Here is a 19,925-nt window from a genome sequence, read left to right as displayed (position 1 = left end):
TAGAGCCAACACTCCGACCGTTCGCGGGTGGAAGACATCGCACTTTGATGCCGAGGTATTCGAAGAGGCAATGAGAAGGGAGCGCGAGGGGGGCAGTTGGCTCCGCCCGACTGCTGACCAACTAGTTGCTATGCTATCGCGGGCGTGCGACGCCACCATGCCTAGGACTCGCCAACCTAGGAATGGAAAGCCACCGGTTTACTGGTGGACGGACGCGATAGCCGACCTTCGCAGTGCGTGCCTCCGTGCAAGACGGAGGATGCAGCGTGCGCGAAACGAAGAAGAGAGGACAGAGCGCCGCGCAGCATTCAGTTCGGCAAGATCGATGCTAAAGAGTGCGATAAAGGCCAGCAAGAGGGCCTGCTTCGATAGGCTATGTGCGAGTGCCAATACAAATCCGTGGGGTGATGCCTACAGGATCGTAATGGCCAAGACTAAAGGCGCGCTGGCGCCTGCAGAGCGATCACCAGCGATGCTGGAGCGTATCATCGAGGGACTCTTTCCACGCCACGAGCCAAGTCCTTGGCCTCCGGCAGTCGAGTCTCACGTCCGACGTTCCAGTATCTCAGACATAGACCAGAGATGGTCGGCCAACCTGCCGAGCATCCAATCCGTGAGCGACGACAGCCGTGTCGAGGCAGGGGAGGAGGCAAGGGTTACGAATGAGGAACTCATCGTGATCGCCAAATCCCTAAAGGTGAGCAAGGCACCGGGACCGGATGGTATCCCTAACCTGGCGATCAGGCTGGCGATAAAAACGGCCCCCGGGCTGTTCAGGGCAGTCATGCAGAGGTGCCTGGATGACTGTCTCTTTCCGGACAGGTGGAAGCGGCAGAGACTGGTCTTATTGCCGAAGGCTGGGAAACCGCCAGGGGACCCATCGGCATATAGGCCTATCTGCCTGCTGGACACCGCGGGCAAGGTGCTTGAGAGGATCATCCCCAACAGACTGGTGAGGTACACGGAGGGTGTACACGGTCTGGCAAGTAACCAGTTCGGCTTCCGGAAGGGCAGGTCCACGCTGGACGCAATCTCTTCCGTCATCAAGACGGCGGAGGTAGCAATCCAGCGCAAGAGAAGGGGAATACGCTACTGCGCAATCGTCACGCTCGACGTGAAGAATGCGTTCAATAGAGCCAGTTGGGACTCCATAGCGCTCGCGCTCAGGAGCATCCATGTACCGGTGTCGCTGTACAAGATTCTGGAAAATTATTTCCAGAATCGAGTACTTGTTTACGACACGGAGGAGGGTCAGAAGTGCGTCCCAATTACCGCAGGAGTTCCGCAAGGTTCTATCCTGGGCCCGGTGTTGTGGAATGTCATGTATGACGGAGTGTTGAAACTCAAGTTCCCTGTAGGGGTTGTGATCGTCGGCTTTGCAGACGACATAACGCTGGAGGTTTACGGCGAGTCTATCGAGGAGGTCGAGTTGACGGCCGCGCACTGTATACGCAAGGTCGAGGACTGGATGCGCTCCAGGAATCTGGAGCTCGCGCATCATAAGACGGAGGTCACGGTTGTGAACAACCGTAAATCGGAGCAACAGGCGGTGGTCAGAGTCGGAGACTGCACCATCACCTCGAAGCGATCCCTGAAGCTCTTGGGGGTTATGGTGGACGACAAGCTCACGTTCGGGAGTCACGTCGACTATGCCTGTAAGAGGGCCTCATCGGCTATTGCAGCACTATCTCGTATGATGTCCAATAGCTCAGCGGTTTATGGCAGCAAGCGAAGACTTCTTGCCAGCGTGGTTTCGTCCATACTTAGGTATGGTGGGCCAGTGTGGTCCAGAGCGCTAGGTACTAACAGTTACCGTGGTAAACTGGAAAGTACCTACAGGCTCATGTGCCTGAGAGTTGCGAGTGCGTATCGTACGGTGTCATACGATGCAATCTGTGTCTTGTCCGGCATGATGCCTATCAGCATCGCCATCAAGGAGGACAGAGAGTGTTTCGACCAACGTGACACAAGGGGCATACGAGGTACCAGAAGGTCATTCTCGATGCTCCGCTGGCAGCGGGAATGGTCCAACTCCACAAAGGGCAGATGGACGCACCGACTCATACCGGAGATATCCGGCTGGGTCGGGAGACGACATGGTGAAGTGAACTTCCACCTGACACAAATCCTGTCAGGCCATGGTTGTTTCAGGCAATATCTGCACAGGTTCGGACACGCGGTGTCCCCCATGTGTCCCGAGTGCGTGGAGGAGGAGGAGACTGCTGAGCATGTCTTCTTCGTATGCCCCCGTTTCGCAAGAGCGAGGAGCAACATGATGGCTGTGAGCGGGCCTGGCACTACTCCGGACAATCTAGTCCGGAGGATGTGCGACGACCCGGACATCTGGAACGCGGTCTGTGCGGCCGCCTCTCAGATTGTTCTGGAGCTGCAACGTGTGTGGCGGGTCAACCACCAACACGCCAGTGGTAACTAATTACCAGTCTCCAGGTAGTTAGCTAGGAGGTTATAAGAGTAAAGAGGGTGCATCACGCACAAAAGCCACTCCCCGACGTAATACTTAACCGTCGTTCCGGGAAGACCAGGGCTGGAGACTGGAGGGGTTTTAGTGGGTCGGGACAGGGATCAGTAGGTGTCTGGGCGAGTGTAACTACCCCAGCATCTCTCCCCTAGTCTCATCCCCACACCCTGAGTTCTCTTCTCAGGTGTCTGTTTGCAGATTTCCCCGCCACCTTTAAAAAAAAAAAAAAAGAGGCACGATTGTTATTATATTCCAAACTAAATTCATTTCCGAGAACGTATTCTCGAATTACGGCTATTTGATTGATTATGAAAAAAATGGCGAGTGATTTGTCGCACACTATGATGGATGTATGTCAATCGGTTGTAGAAACAGTGAAAAAAATCGCTGTTTCTACAACAAATTGAGGTTGGTAACAAAACTTCAGTTAGTAAACCTTTCCACAAATCTTACGTTCGGCTATGTTTTGTGATTAAATTAAAGCATTATGTACAAATCAGATAGTTGAAAATCGTCCTAACACTTATTATACAAACGTTTTCGGAAGAAGCTTCGTACTGAAAATTTTACTCGCTGTCGCATACGTCAGTTTGCGAGATTACGGCAGTGTTATTGGCAGTAAAAGTGCGGAGTGCAGAAAACACCTGAGCAATATCACAATAGATCAAATGTCTCTGGTCGTAATGATGGGTCCACACAGGGCAAAAAAAATATATCTAATAACATTTACAAAGTTAAATCTTTTGAATCGCATTTAGGGTAGCGAACGGCTTCGGCAGTGGCTTACTTCGGCAGGTTTCTGCATAGGATTGCTATAGAAAACCTGCCGAAGACAAGCACTACCGAAGCCGTCCGCTACCCTATAAGGTTACAACTGAGTTCAAAAATACTCCAACTGAATAAAATCAGTAATTTTTTTGAGAATAGACGTGGGTCATTCCATACGAAGTGTACATGCCACATGGACACGACAATCACAGATTTTGTTCAAAGTTGGGGGAATTATTCATCTACTGTCTCTTCGGAAAAATCTCAATTTTGGTGTCTTTGGATTACCCTCCGCTCTCCAGGACCCCCTCTTTATTGCAAAGTCACGCAATTTTTGTCAAAAATCTCTTGTTTTTATCTTACAGTTCATAGACGTAAGTTGTCTGAAAAATACTGATAGATGATTTTTTAAGAAAATAAACCAAGGAATCCAGAAAAAATATAAGTTTTGACCGGAAGTGTTGCCAGTTAAATTATTTTTGTATTTGAAAATTAAATTTACATTTTTCGGCAAATGCAGCCATTTTTATTTTAAATTTGATATTTTCATCGTGTTCCTTGGAAAATTTCACATAAGAGACAACTATCATCCCGAAGTAATATAAGCCAATCTCGAGATATAATATGTTTACGAAAAAAGTTGTAAATTTCGTATTTATTTTATTTTATAATTTATAGACGTAAGACACCCGAAAAACAGTGATAGGTGAGTTTTGAGGAAAATAAACCAAGGAATCCAGAAAAAATATTGTTTTTGGCCGGAACTGTTGTCAGATAGATTATTTTTGTACTTTAAAACTAAATTTGCATTTTTCGGCAAATGCAGCTAATTTTATTTTAAATTTGATGGTTTTATCGTGTTTCTCAGAAAATTTTACGTCAGAAGCACTTACTACTCCGTGGTAATATGAGCCAATCTTGAGATATAACATTTTTACGAATAATTAATTACGAAATTCAGAACTATTTTCGTAAAAATGCTATATCTCGAGCTTGGCTCATATTGCCACGGGGTTATAAGTGTTCCTTACGTAAAATTTTCCAAGAAATACGATGGAGCCATCAAATTTGAAATAAAACTAGCTGCAAAAATGCAAATTTAGTTTTAAAATTTGAAAATAATTTATCTGGCAACACTTCTAGTCTAAAATAGTATTTTTTCTGGATTCCTTGGTTTATTTTCTTCAAAATTCACCTATCACTATTTTTCGGGTGTCTTACGTCTATAAATTGTAAAAAAAAATTGCAAAGTTTACAACTTTTTTCGTAAAAATGTTATAACTCGAGATTGGCTCATATTACCTCATGATGATAGTTGTTTCTTATGTGAAATTTCCGAAAGAACACGATGAAATTATCAAATTTAAAATAAAAATGGCTGCATTTGCCGAAAAATGTAAATTATTTTTTAAATACAAAAATAATTTTGTATTTGATTTATATAATAACTTATATTTTTTCTGGATTCCTTGGTTTATTTTCTTTAAAAATAATCTGTCAGTATTTTTCGAACATCTTACATCTATTAATTGTAAGAAAAAGAAAAAAAGAGATTTTGAACAAAAAATGCGTGACTTTGCAATAAACAGGGGAGTCCCACAGAGCGGGGGTATTCCAATCGACACCAAATTTGGGATTTTTTCAAAGTGGCTGTAGATGAATAATTCTCCCAACTGTGAGCAAAATCTGTGATGGTCGTGTCCTAGTTTTTGCTTTTTCGTGGTCACTTCGTATGTAATGACCCACGTATTTTTGTGAAGGTGACCCATAATTGTGCCTGATCCATAATTGGTGCGTGCAGCCAAACCGAACCAAGCATCAAAAACAATATTTCGATTTAAAGTAAGTGTTCAATGTCTAACTACCTCGTATGTTTTCTGCAAGCTGCTAGAGATAATTTTTGTTGTAATATTAATAAAAACTTTTCAAATGATTTTGTTTTTTTTTATGAAAAATAGATTATTAATTATCATGTCCACTGGTGTTATTGACTCAGTTTAGAAACAAAAGGCGCTTGATTCGGTCTGGTTGCACACCTTCGTTGCATAGGTACAATCGGAAGCAAATTTTTTATAATTTTTTTAATAATATTTTCATGAACATTCATTGAGCAGCATTTGTCGATTGAAATTGCGTTTTGCATTTTTCCAACATCGGTTTTTGGCCTTGAAGTACCTTTTTTGAATTTCTCTGCTCGATCGATGTAACATTTACATTCGACCCAACAGTTCTTACAATAATCGACCACAAAGTTTTTTTTACACTGATATTTTTATGAAATTTGGTCACAAAACAGGTTTATGATTCTTGATATGTTTTGTGAACAATTGCATCTATATGAAAACAGTACAAATGGCTGTGCTAAAATGGACAATAATTCTCAATTACCACAGTACATGGCAGCCATATGGAATTTCCTATCCCCTATAGAAATTGTGGGAGCTCAGAAGTGTAAATTAGAATAAATGGCAAATCAGTAAGTTTGAAACTGTATTTATGTTATTTTATTTCCCTTCCAAATCAAAGTTCCCGTATGTCTGTTTCACCACGTTTACCTTCATAATAAACCAATATGCTGCCTATTGGCGGTTGAAACCAGCTGTTACGATTCCCAACATGTACACGTAGCTCAATCATTCAAATTTCGGTGGTATTTCGATTTTCCAAGTCCATGTAGCTTCATCATAAACAATAAAATTTGATCACTATTAATAAATTATTTATATATTTTACATTGAATGAAGTGATACTTTATAACACAAAACTGCCATATGAGTGTAGTTTTTTTGGCTGCCTATATCTTTGAATACCCAACAAAAGAATGGAAACAACAAAGAAGCTCTCTTGATTTTGTTTTGACTCACAAACAATTTTTTTCCCGAAAGAAAAGAAAATCAAACGATAATAGAACAATTAATTTTTCTTTGAACCCCTTTGTTCACAAATTTTTATTCACTTCCAAGCATTAACGGCAGAGACAGCGAACCGAGTCTGGTATGAGTGACAGTGCTTCGAGAAGAAAAATTTCGCCAGCCTAACTCTAGCCCCACCATGACGAAAGTGGCGGAGGCAACGACGATGACGACTACCACAATGATCATGATGATGATGATTATGATGGGCACTGGACGGTTTCCAAGGGGACGCATTGGTGTGTGGTTAGCCTTTCACCCTTCCGCGAGTATCCCAGTCAACCAGAGCCACCAGCACAGACGTGCGGCGGGTTGCAGCTATGCGTGTGGTCGTGCTTGTTTCGTGCTCGGCCAGGAAACCACTTTCTTTTTTCTCGATTTTTTAGAATTTTTTCCCGAACTTACCCCGTTCGCACACATAGGCGCCCCCCTCGCTTTTCATTATGTATTTTTTTCGCTGATCGTTTACCTTACACCCGCTCCACTGTCCGCTCTATCTAGTGTTGATTTTCATTTCTTATTTTGCATACAACCGTTTCTCGTTCGCTCTCCCTCTATTTCTCCAGTGTCTCTCCTGCTTCGCATGTTTTTTTCCAGCATCCGAAACGAGATTTTTTCTCTTCTCGTCTGCCTGATCTCTCGCTGACTGCAACACACAAACGCAAAGATATCCAGCGCCCAGTGCAGACCGCACCGCGATGGATTTTCAGCGTCAGCACAGTTCTATCTATACCTCCCTAATTCCACCCACTTGAAATGGAGTCCTGCACTGAAAGCGCTGGGGCAACGGGGAGGGAGGTGTACATGAAAATCGACTGCAGCACGTCGATCATTCTCTGGATGGGCGGTTAGTTCATCTACCTGAGCCGAATAAGCAAACCAAACGGACGCCGGACAAGGGAAGGATGCGTTGCAAGTGTTTTATTCCTTTTTCTTGGGGTGTCAATGGTGATCGCATTGCAATAATGGGGATGCGATGTGCATGCAGTGATGGTAGTACTGCCGCCGTTGCTGCTGCTGCTGCTGCTGCTGATGCATATCCGGCAGACATTCATTTACCGACCGTCCGTCGGTCGAATAATCATGTTATATGAGATAACGCATTTGCTTCTGCTAGGATGAACGGCATTCCAGTTATGGAAGTTCTATACGTAATAAGCGTAAAAACCTATTTGTAAGTATTTCATAACGTGCTCAATAAATAGTAAACAGTTTCTACCTTTCATTATTGAATTGTACTTTGTACTTGTACTTTTTAACCTTTATAGGTTTTGTTGGTCCGGTTGCCGTTCATTAGAAAGTCTCTCAGTACAAATAAAACAAAACAACGATTTTCCTAAGTTTATCCTAAAAATCAACGAGTTGCTTGTTGAATTGTGAAATAATTAATGAATAAATGACAAAAAATGATTAAACCCTGATCTCTATTTTGGCTTTATATTTTTCTGAATCACTCTCCATTCCAACACACCGAACACCTTGCGACGCAAGCGGAATCTTTTTTGCTTTTTATTTTCTCCAAAAATAAAATAAAAAATCGCTTCCAAACCCTCTTTCCCCAGCCGAGTTTCTCTCGAAAAAAAAAACTGAACCACCAACCGAACGCACTGCGAGTCTCCAGTATTCGAGCGTTCGTTCTGCACCTTCCAACCGCACCGTGTCAACACACAGTCGAGTCCTGTTTTTTCCATTTCGTAGTCGATTGTAGATCCTTATATATAGGAAACGCACTCGCGCCGAGGGGGCTGCTTGTAATCGTCTTTTTTCTTTGCATACAAAAATCAAAAAAAAAAGAAGAAAACACGTCGCTCGCTTTCATATCCCTCGCTGCTCATCGGCCAGTTAACGGGATCATTGTGTGTTGGTGTGCTGCATCCAGGCGAACTCCCGGCAGGATCGGAAAATGAGGAAAAAATGCAAGTGTGCGTGCAGCAGGGAGCATTTTTTCCTTGTCGTCTTGTTTCTTTTTTCCCACCTCGTGACGACACCATCGGAGAGGGCGGCTGTAGGATGGGCGATACATACGGTTTTTTTTTCGGGAGGAAAGCTCTCACTCGGATGCTCTCGATTTTCTTCCCTTCCTGCCAACGCGCGGGTAGATGCATCTCGGCGTTTGGTGTTTCGTGCTCTCATGCCGACGCGTTTTGTATACATGATAATGGTTGACCGGTTGGTAGACCGGTTGGTAGACCATATCCGATCCGGCGGGCGACGAAAGTGAAGCGGCTGTTATGAGAGCAGACTAGCCTCCAAAAGCAAACGAGTGAATTTTTGACCGAGTGCGCCAGCTTCTAATGGATGCAATGGGGTGAAGAAAAAGAGCGAAAAAAATTGCTTGTATAGGTAGAGGAGTGTAGGGGCTGCCCCTCTCATCAACACCGCGAGAGGAAACCCACTTCTCGATACGCTGCCACACCGGAGCAAGTTCCATCTGATTCTAGGTCTTGGACCATGATTATAGCTACACAAGTCAGGCGTGATGCCAGTGTTGAAGTTGGGTTTTCAGTAATAAGAAGCAGATTGCCAAAGCTTTTTCAATAAAGTATTTGTTTTTGAATCTTGTTGTGACTAATATCATAGTATATTGTAGTTTATTGTAGGGCTGAAAAAACCAATATGAAACTGTACTATTCTAGATTTCATTACATAATACAAACAACAATATCGCACGCTAGCCTGGGGGCTAATGCAGTCTCGATCAACTAGATTAGTTGAGAGAACTCGTTATCGATATTGTTTTCGGCACATTTTGCGTGTTGTAGGATAAGTACAACGATGCCCCGTGCCCCAGTGCTGAGTCGAGAAAATTTCCAGCTCGAAAAGTTCCTCGACCTGATCGGAAATCGAACCCGATATCACAGCCGTGTGGGAGAGCTAGCCGACCGACATCGCTAACCACAGAACCACGGGGACCACATAATAGGGAAGGGCTGAAAATAGGTTCTTTGACTACACTCAAAACATTGTTTTCAAAAAAGCTTGGTAATGTTTCGGTAAGCATTTGATGCAACACTATAGAAGTGTTCCTGAAATGGCAGCTGATAATTAGTGCTGACCGTCAACCGTATTGGTTAGAAGAGAACCCAGAGGTTGTGGTTCCAAACCCCCCAGAAGCACCAACTTGACCGTTCCCGTTCCACTAAATCCGTTATGGTCTTCAGGTTTTTTGCTTGATGCACTTTATTATCTCTTACACCTCTTAACTAACTAACTGGAGACGGGCACTTAGCTATCACTAGAATGTTGGCAGTTGACCCACCACACGTATTCTAGCTCCAAGACAATCTGAGAGGTGGCCGCATATACCGCACTCCAGATGTCCGGGTCATAACACATCTTCTTCTTTCTTCTTTTTCTTCCTACCCTGTATGTCTGAAGCAACGATGGCATGACAGGCCTTATGTCAGATGGACGTTCAATTCTTTATGGCGCCTCTCTACCAATCCTTAACCAGAATAAAAAGGTGCGTCCATTTCCACTTCGAGGAATTGGACCTTTCTCGCTGCCATCTTATCATCGAGGATGATCTCCTGGTACCTCGTATGCTTTGTGTTACGTTGGTCGTAGCACTCTACATTCTCCTTGATGGTATGCAGATTGCGTCATACAAAGCCACATGAGCCTGAAGGCTCTTTCCAGTTTTCCACAATAATCGTTAACACCTTACGCTTTGGACCACAGTGGCCCACCAGACCTAATTATGGACGAAACCACGCTGGCAAGAAGTTACCGCTTGCTGCCGTACATCGCTGATTCAACATCATCATTCCAGACATTGCTGCAATAGCCGTTAAGGTCTTTATACAAACATAGTTCACGTGGCTCTTAAACGCAAGCTTGTCGTCATCCAGAATCTCCCTAGACCTTCAAATATCGATATTAGGTAATGGTGCAGTCTTCGACTCTAAACCTTACAGGGAATATTAGCTTCATACATGACACTCCACAACACCGTGTCTAGGATAGAACATTGCTCCAGCATGATTGGGGTACACTTCTAACCCTTCTTCGTGTTGTAAGCTACCACTCGATTTTGGCAGTAATTTTCCAAAAACTTGTACAGCGACACCGGTCCGTGGATTAGTCCTAAGACATAAGCACGAGCGCTATCGAATCCCAGCTGGCGCTATTGAACGCATTCTTCACGTCAAGCGTGATATTTGTGCAATACTGAATGCCCCTTCTCTTGCGCTGGAATGCAACCTCCGCCGTCTTGGTAACAGAGAGATTAGCATCCTGCGTGAACCTACTGTTTCAAAAGCCGAACTGGCTACTACCGACCATTTACACCCTTTGTATACTTGACCAATGTGTTGAGGATAATCCTCTTAAGCACTTTTTCCGCAGTGTCCCGCAGACAGATAGGCATATATGCCGATGGGTCCCCTGGCGGTTTCCCAACCTGCGGCAATGTCGCTTCCACCTCTTTGAGAAAAGACAGTCATCTAAGTACTCTTGCATGATTGTCCGGATCAGCCCGAGGGCCACATCTTGATGGTCAGGTTTGGGATGCTATCCGTTCCCGATGCCTTGCTCACCTTTAAGAAGTTGGCGATCACGGTGAGTTCCTAGTTCGATTGCGTGTTCGACAGGTTGACCAACCATACCCAGTCTGTTTTTGAGATACTGGAACGTCGGGCATGAGACTCGATAGCCGGGGGCCAAGCACTTGGCTCGGGAAGAGTCCCTCAACGATACGCTCTAGCATTACTGGTAATCGCTCAGCAGGTACCAACACGGCTTTGGTCTTGGGTGTTACGATCGTGTAGGCGTCATTCCACGGATATGCCCGTAGACCCGTATGCTATACGGCACTCTGTTCGTCGGCTATCGCATCGGTCCAGCAGTGAATCGGTGGCTTTCCTAGGCTGGCAAGGTGGCGTCACACGTCCGTGATAATGAGGCAACTAATAGGTCAACACTAGGACGGAGCCAATTACCCTCCCCGCCACGTCCCTGGCCTCCGGTTCTTGAACCACCACAAACTGTGAGTGACGGCAGCCGTCCAGAGGTCCAGAAAACGGAAAGAATTACGAATGAGGGACTCTTTGATATCACAAACTCCCTGAAGGTAAGTAAGGCACCGGTACTAGACGAGATCCCGAACATGACCATCAGAATGGCCATAAAGGTAGCCCCCGGGTTATTCAGGACAGTTATGCAGAAATGCTTAGATGATTGTCTTTTCGAATAGTTATAAGCAAGAGAGACTGGTACTGTTGCCAAATACCGGGAAACCACCAGGCGACCCATCGGCATGTAGGCCAATCTGTCTGCTAGACACGGGGGTCGAGGTGCTAGAGAGAATTGTCCTCAATAGACTGGTGAGATTCACGAAAGGTGAAAACAGTCTATCAAGCCACTAGTGTGGTTTCCGCAGGGGTAGGTCTACGGTGGACATTATTCTCTCTGTCATCAAGACAGCAGAGATAGCACTCCAACGTATAAAGAGGGACCTCCGCTATTGCGCAATCGTCATGCTCGACGTGAAAAACGCGTTCAATAGCGCCAGTTGGAACTCTAAAGCTCTCGCGCTACGGAGTCTTAACGTACCGGGGTCGCTGTATAAGATCCTGGAGAACTACTTCTAGAATTGTAAACTCGTTTACAACACAGACGAGAGTCAGAAATGCGCCCCAGTCACTGCAGGCCCAGTGCCGTGGAATACCATGTATGACGGTGTGTTGAAACTTAAGTTCTCTACCGGAGTGGTGATTGTCGGCTTTGCGGATGACATAACCTTAGAAGTCTATGGCGAAGCCATAAAAGAGGTCGAGTTGAAAGCTGTAATTTCATTTAAAATCGTGAAGACTGGGTGCGCTCCACGAAGCAGGAGCTAGCGCACCACAAGACGGAGCTCATTGTGGTAATCAATCGAAATAGAAAGATTGAGCTGGTGGATGCACTATAGCCTCAAAGCAGTCTTTGAAATTCCTAGGAGTGACGGTCGACGATAAGCTCGCCTTTGGGAGCCACGTCGACTACGCCTGAAATTGGGCTTCAACGGCCATCGCGGCATTATCACGTATGATGAATAATGGCTCCACGGTATACGGCAGCAAGCGCAAATTGCTTGCCAGCGTGACTACATTCATACTCTGGAATGGAGCACCAATATGGTCTAAGGCGTTAGGTACTGTTACAGAGGCGTAGCCGGCAGTATCTGCAGAAAATTGACCATGCAAACTCGCCGTGGTGCCCCGAGTACTCAGATGCGGAGGAATCTGCAGAGCACGTGTTTTTCGTATGCTCTCGTTTTGCGCAAGTGAGAAGCGATATGATGGCGGTGTGTGGACCGGACACAACCCCGAAAAACTTGGTTGGTAGAATGTGCGCGGACGAGGCTATCTGAAGAGAGTTTTCCAGTAGGTACCAAGCACTTGCGAGGCTCCTTACACTCTTTTACTTAATGGCCTGCACCACAACGGCTGGCTTGTTCCAGGATTTGTGCCTTCTTTCGAAAGATTTGAAGCAAACGTCCAACCTTTAGTTTGGCTACCTTCAGGGCAAGGCTTTCGCCTGCCGCTGAAAATCGGAAAGTTGCTACCAGGATCCCCGCTGGACCCTTTGCGCAGGCAAATCACCTCAGTGGCCACTTACACTCCGCAGTGCTCCTTGTGGGCTTGTATAGTATCGCATATGATTTGATCAAGTTTTTCAGCTGTGATGAGTGCTCGAACTCGTCTTGTAGATAGCGCCTTTGTTTTTAGCATCCTTTCGGAGTTCAAGGATCATCTCACCGGTGCGAGATCTGTGGATACTCCGCTCCCAAGCCCTTGAGCTTGGTTTCGCCTTTAATTTTTTTTAAATTGCGGAGTGCTTGGACTCGTTCGTTTTGAGTATGAAGGCGTGCCCCCTGTTAGGTACCGCCTTGTATATATATATATATATATATATATATATATATATATATATATATATATATATATATATATATATATATATATATATATATATATATATATATACATATATATATATATATATATATATATATATATATATATATATATATATATATATATATATATATATATATATATATATATATATATATATATATATATATATATATATATATATATATATACATATATATATATATATATATATATATATATATATATATATATATATATATATATATATATATATATATATATATATATATATATATTTATATATGTGTGTGTGTGTGTGTGATGTGTGTGTTTGTGTGTGTGTGTTTGTGTGTGTGTGTGTTTGTGAGTGTGTGAGAAATCTGCAAACAGACACTTGAAACGCCTAGTCCTTCGCCCAGACCATATAAAAGTGGGATTAAAGATTCCTCAAACCCACTAAAACCCTAAGGGCACCACTAGCTATTCCCTCCAGAACTCAGAAAGTTTTACTGTGGGGGACAGGCTGTGGTCATACATTTCTCTTTAGCTCAAGTGTACCTGGTCGATTCTCCACTTCCGTTAAAGCTTTGACATAATCTGTGCCATTACAGTGCTAACTGCAGACCAGATCTCTGCTTCACGGCAGATTGTTTCGACGACGTTTTTAATATTCAGGATCAGCGACATCTCGCCTCTATCTGTTGTGTATCTCGGATATTCAAAAACCACGTGCTCAGCACTTGCTTCCGCCTCAAGACACTCCCTGGGTAATATTGCGTGTCTGAAGCGATGCAGGTCGTTTTCAAAACAACCGTGTCTAAACAGAAACTGACAGTGCCACACTGTCTGCCACAGTGACAGGACAGCCTGTACGTCCATCTTCCGTTTATCGATGAATCCCATGCTTGTTGCCATTTGACCAACGACTCTACTCGCAAAGTTTTCATAACACATCTGGTGGTTCTCCCCCTGTAGCATTCACTGTCTTCCACCAGTGTTAAACCGATAGGCATCATTCCTGCAATGACGCAAAACTTCTTCCGATGGTTTAGTTCTGTACGCGCTCACATCACGAATAGCCGAATCACGCTACGTAGCTTCACCTGGTTTCACTGAGTCTCCAGAGTCCAGAACCTTCACCCAAGGTGGACCACCGAATATCGACGAAGAGACGCTGGCCAGCAGACACCGCTTACCTTTGAGTAAATCAAATCTATCTCTATCTTACCTCTGCTAGTAGTAATCGTATCTAACTTTGCCGCCATTTCGCACGCGTAACCGACGTGACTGTTGAAATTAAGCCTACCGTCAACCATCACTACAAGATCTTCCAACACTCGCTTTAATGCGATAACGTGCTCTCTGATATTGATCTGTAGCCGTTGCATAGTTTTGCGGTTACTCACTAAAGCAGGTATTAGACAAATAAAATTCGTACCAAAAATAGCAAATATTTGCCTTGTCTAATACCTGCTTAACAGTGCTTCATCAATTTTTCAATTTCTAATCACTCTAATTGCCTCGGTTGCCAACATTTCCTGTTCTTCAAGCTGTCCCCCTGTAACGGACAATACAACATTGTCTGCAAAACCAACGATCGTTACACTTTTGGGTAGTCTTAGTGCTAGCACATTGTTGTACATTCCATTCCATCTGTTGGACCTAGGATGGAGCCTTGCGGAACTTCCGTCGTAACCTTCATTTTTTTCTGCCCCTCGGTAATCTCATGCACCAACAACTGGTTTTGCAAATAGCTTTTCATGACCCTACAAAGATAATCAGGGAGCTTCATCCTGTGAAGCGACGTAGTAATTGTCCCCCAACTTGCGCTACTGAAATTATTTTTTACAACGATCGTAATCACAGCGCAAAATCGATCGCCTCTCCTCATCTGTTTAGCCGACTTTTTTGGTTTTTCAACCAAAGTTCGGATAGCGTCCACCATAGATCTTTCAGGAAACCGAATTACATGTTTGACGAACCACGCTCACTTTCCGTAATTATTCTCCTGCAGTTTTCCTAGCATATCAAGCAAACAAATTGGTCTATATGATAATGGGTTTTCAGGGGTTTTCCTGGCTTCGATGGTAAGATAAGTTTCAAAAAAGATCCTCCACTAGTCTGAAAAACAACCATCCTTCAGATACCTACTTCTGCAGCTCCGTACTGAAAATGAAATGCCACTTTTTCAAAATATTCATTTTTCTTTTATAAGCTAGATAATTATGAGATCATTCTCGTGAAAAAAATTTCATTGTTGTCCAAAATAACCGGAATTTAATAATAACAAGTAATCTTGCGGAAGTTTATTGATCATCATAACGAAAATGTCTTAAAATGATTAAGGACCGTTAGAGAAACAACGATGGATACAAGTAAAGTTATCTTGTATGGGCTACAACAAAACGCTTGTTGTTTTGTTTATTTTACAAAACACGCATTATCATCATTATTATTGCTATTAAACAGCGAGAAAACTTATTGTCCCTATTTATTTTGTGTGTCAATTATTTTTATTTGAATTTTAATTTATAATGCTGGTGATAATTAGTTATAGAACTTCATTATGGAGTACTCTCGAGATCTTATCTGAAGCTTTAGAAACCATATCTCCTCAATTTGCAGTACTGGTTTAAACATTGATTCCTAGCAGCATGAGACATAGACTTGTTTGAAAAAATTGGAGAATTTTCATTTGCCTCTCTAACAACTCTTTATCAGCGTCAGTCGAGGCAAATCGCTTAATAACACTCAGCCACACTTCGATGACATTTCAATTATGATAGTCAATAAAATCTCTCCCTAGCACTAAATCATTGAATATACCCAACAAGTACACACGAAAAAAAAAACTGTCTAAAAAGCTCACTTCAACCCTGTCCAGTACATAGGGAACGGGCTGAGAGGAATTAAAAATCTGGAAAAAATACTGAACGCTAACATTCCGCGGGTGGCGCCGGGAGAATGAGGACTGGCAGTTAGATGAAGCAGGCATCCTGCCAGGGTTGCTGCTGCTGACTGCGTGGTTGGTGGCAATAATTCTATGCCGCTGCTGCTGCTGCACGAAACCCGCCGATGCTCTCCGGTGGTAGGACGCGCGACAGGATCTACCCTATACACATACACACACACTCGCACATACAGAACGAGTTGCAGTGACTGTCCGTTAAGCGGGGAAGCGAGTAGAGTGGGCAGAGGCCACCGCCACCGCCACCACCCTTGCCGGGAGCGGGGGCAGCAATTTTAGACAGCATCCTTTTTTATATTCACTCATTTCGTCGTGTCGTGTTCTTCCTCCCGGATTTTTTTCCACCAACGGGACCGAAGCCGAGCACGAAAAAAGTGCACACTTTTTGTTGCTGGCCTTGTTTTGTAGAACCTAGTCGATTCAAACACTCAATTTTTTCGCACAAAAAATCAGTCGAGTTTTTACATTCTAATGAGTAACAACACATAAAATTTTACGCGCGCGCTTCGGTTGGCCATTCCAAAGTTAAAACACAGATCCAGACCAGGTCTGGAGGATTTTTTCGGATACTGACCAGCCACAGAAAGCGGCGAGAGATTCCTCGGCTGTTGCAGGCCTCGAAAGCGATTAATTGGTCGTACTTCATTTCCCCAATTTCACACGCCTGGTGTTGGGCGAAGTCGCAATCGCTGCAGTCCGTCGGTCGGTTGAAGTTTTCTCTATTATTTTTTTCACTCGCGGCATTTGCAGGTCGTGCAGAGTTTTTTAGTTTGATTTGAAGTTTGGCGCGCGTGTCGCGAGGCCGTTTTTCCGTTTTTTACCGCGTACAGATTGCCCCGTGCGGAATCTCGCGACCGTTCCAGTTTCGGACCAGGTTAGCACTGGTGAACTCAATGCGACAGTTGATTTCCCACGCGACACCAATTCAACCGCCGTTTTGCTGTTTTTTTATTTTATTTTTTTTGTATTCCACCATCCACGGAACGTAAAGACCACAACTGTTGAACGGTTGTCCTCGCGTGGCGGCTAGGATCGAACAAAAAAGTGTCTCTTGAATCAGACCGAGTAGCAGCACGGGACAATAATAACAGAAGAAAAACCCGCAGGAAAAACAGGATATAGAAAATACTACAGTTCGCCAACGAAGGACAAGCAAAAAAAGTTGGGAAATCGGTGGAAAATAGAATTGAACCAACAACAGCATAAAAACGGATCGCGAGAATCTTCGAATTCCTCGTCGCCACCGTCGTCGTTGCCAGCTGGCGAGGAGGTTCAGTGTGTGTATATGTGCGACCGTTTTATTTTTTTTTTTTTCGTGTGCTATTGTGCCCATACCGGCGGCCACCGAGGTTGAACAAGAAGTGAAAAACGAGCGAGCGGTTGCAATTGAAATACATATATTTTTTTGTGCATTCATTTTAGATTCTTATACATATCCTTTTCCCGACCCACCGCACACATTTGTTTACGCCGTTTCTGTTTTCGTGTCTTTGAGTATTTTCTCAAGGTTTCCGGAGTTTTCTTTTATCGTTCCCCTTGCCACCGTCAGCCGCCTATTACTATAGAAAAACAAGACGATACTGTTTGTTTGTGCGTTCGGGTTTACTGGCGCGTTTCGCTCCTGCGGATGCGAATAACGGCCAGTGTGTGTGAGGGGGGCGTATAGTGTAGTGGAAAGCAAACCGTGGAAATACACCGATACTATTGTTGATAACGGTCATGTGCTAGAGGGACTTTCCTATAACAGGGACTTTACTCTGTTATCAGTTTGAGAAAAAAAAGAAGTATGTGATATTGATAGGAGAATGATAATGCTAGCTGGAGATAGCGAGCGTCTCGCGACTCAACTGAAACTACTTAAAATGAACACTGGAGAGATAAAATAGTTAGACATTTTTAATGTGACATACTGACAATACAGTCGAATCCCTCTATTACGACAATTTATATAGCGATAAATCTCTCTCAAGCGACATTCTCGAGGGTCCCTTTTGCTTTCTATTCATATAAATTATTCCTTCTTTTGCGACATTTCTCTATAACGACGGTCCCTTGCGATGTCGTTATAAAGCGATTCGACTGTATTTTACTGCGCCGAAAATTTACCAGACTCGTACCAAAATCGTGTATTTTTGTTTTCTTGTTTTTTATTTGACTTTTTCAACTTTCAAATCACCGGAGGATATTTTAACCACACATGTGAACTAAGTCCTCTACATTTCATCAATGTGTAATCACTAGTGTAATACTGTTATATACCCATGCTCTGAAGATTTGCAAAGTGAAGTGTTTCTTAAAATACCTACTTCATAGATCTCTGCGACACCAAACGTCATCATAATCGTACAAAATTCAGTGCTGTATTACAAATTATGTGTCATGGAATTCATGTCTTTAAGTCCTTAGCCCAATTACTGCGGATGATGCCTAATGGCATCACATGTGATCGGTGTTAAGTCGGACTTAAGTTTAAGGAGTTTAAGCTAGAGGTTGTTAGAATTTATTTAAACTTTTAATAGAGCGGAATTTTAAATTATTTTTTTCGATTTGTTTAGGTATATTCAACTTCAATAGTTCAATTTTTTCGACACCAAGTAATTTTTTTCATAAATATTTCGACACCAAGTAATTATTCATATGTTATGTCATGTTCTAATTTAAAAAAGTGCTACCATTACTTTGCCACTATTTTCAAGGGGCTAACCCCGTTGAAACCTATGTTATGGAAAAAAAATTAGCATGGTACAATATTGCTAGGCACCTTTACCGTGACCGATAATGTGGTTTTTGTTTTGCAGTGAAGCTACTAAATATGGGTTTGAATTTACACATAAATCCGATTCTGATATATTGAACGTTCCTAAAAAAATATATACTGATATATTTTTTATTTTGCGGATGAAGTATTATATACAACAGGCGAACCAGCCAAAGGCTGAAAGCCTCTCTAATAAAGAAAAAAAAAGTATTGTATACTAAAATATATTTTTCAAATATCGTATTGCCTAAAATTTCGAACACTTACGCTATAATACAAATTAATTTATTGAAAAATCAACGAAAGATTTAACATCTTGATAATTTCAGTGTTGTAGCAAAAAAGTATTATTTGAGAAGTTTCAAACATGTTTTGTGCTTAAAAATATGGAGAAATAATAATTATGCCTCGATTCAAATTCTAAACACTGCTCAGGTCGTCATTTAAATTCTAAACACTTTCGTCGAAAACTTCGAACACCTTAACAATAAAAGTTCTTGTGGTTTGACAAACTTAAATAATCTTCAAAGGGTCTACATGGCACATGATTAAAATAGTCGTTTGACTTGGAAGAATCAATAAAGTCTCAAATGTGTAAGCTTTGTTACTATAATCACCTTTTATTATCAATATCGCAATTTTTAACGTTTATAGTTTGATTTTTTTCATTAGTTTCTCACGAACGTGAACGTGTCTGAATGATTTTACACATTAACATATTCTCGTTATTGTGTGAACTATGGTTTCAGTTGATTGTTTGTTTTTTTTTTGTTTTTATGAGATAGTATTTATTGACTATTTATGTTTTTTTTTGACACACACAGAGTTTTAGGAATAGCAAGAAACAATTAAAGATTTGTATGACAACCGTATATATTGAAATGAATAAAAATTAATAATTCAGACAGTTTATTTTCGCAACAACATATAGGTACCTCAAATTTCCAAAATGAAAACCTATAGTGGACTCTTTTCCAATAGTGAACCACCCGCCAGATTAACACAATTTATGCGAAAAGTCGAGAGATTTGCAACAAACCTCTTCGGGTAACATCTTATCCAGCCAATCTGCATCTTAAACATTTATAAATTCCGATTTATGTTGAGAGAAATTGAGTTAATTTGACTAGTGGTCCACTATGGGTTAATGAAGCAAAGG

At 42.6% G+C, this 19,925-nt stretch overlaps 2 protein-coding genes across 6 annotated transcripts in view; one reads left to right on the top strand and one right to left on the bottom strand.

Annotated features, from left to right (window-relative positions):
* Window positions 1–19,925, bottom strand: part of LOC129730654 (uncharacterized) — a 95,691-nt gene that overhangs the window by 46,026 nt on the left and 29,740 nt on the right. For 2 of the 3 annotated variants that reach the window (XR_008728893.1, XR_008728895.1), the window contains exon 1: window positions 16,583–16,812. The exons of the other annotated variant lie outside the window; for it this stretch is intronic. The gene's annotated coding sequence lies outside the window, so the exon portion shown is untranslated. Of the gene's footprint in view, window positions 1–16,582; window positions 16,813–19,925 lie in introns of those variants that run through there. 3 annotated transcript variants of the gene reach the window in all.
* LOC129730652 (zinc finger protein rotund-like) overlaps window positions 1–19,925 on the top strand; it is a 264,493-nt gene that overhangs the window by 220,416 nt on the left and 24,152 nt on the right. The window lies entirely within an intron of this gene.

The sequence above is a fragment of the Wyeomyia smithii genome, chromosome 3 (genome assembly GCF_029784165.1).
Source record: "Wyeomyia smithii strain HCP4-BCI-WySm-NY-G18 chromosome 3, ASM2978416v1, whole genome shotgun sequence".
Classification (NCBI taxonomy): Eukaryota; Metazoa; Arthropoda; class Insecta; order Diptera; family Culicidae; genus Wyeomyia; species Wyeomyia smithii.
This window is presented reverse-complemented; position numbering and strand designations above follow the sequence as displayed.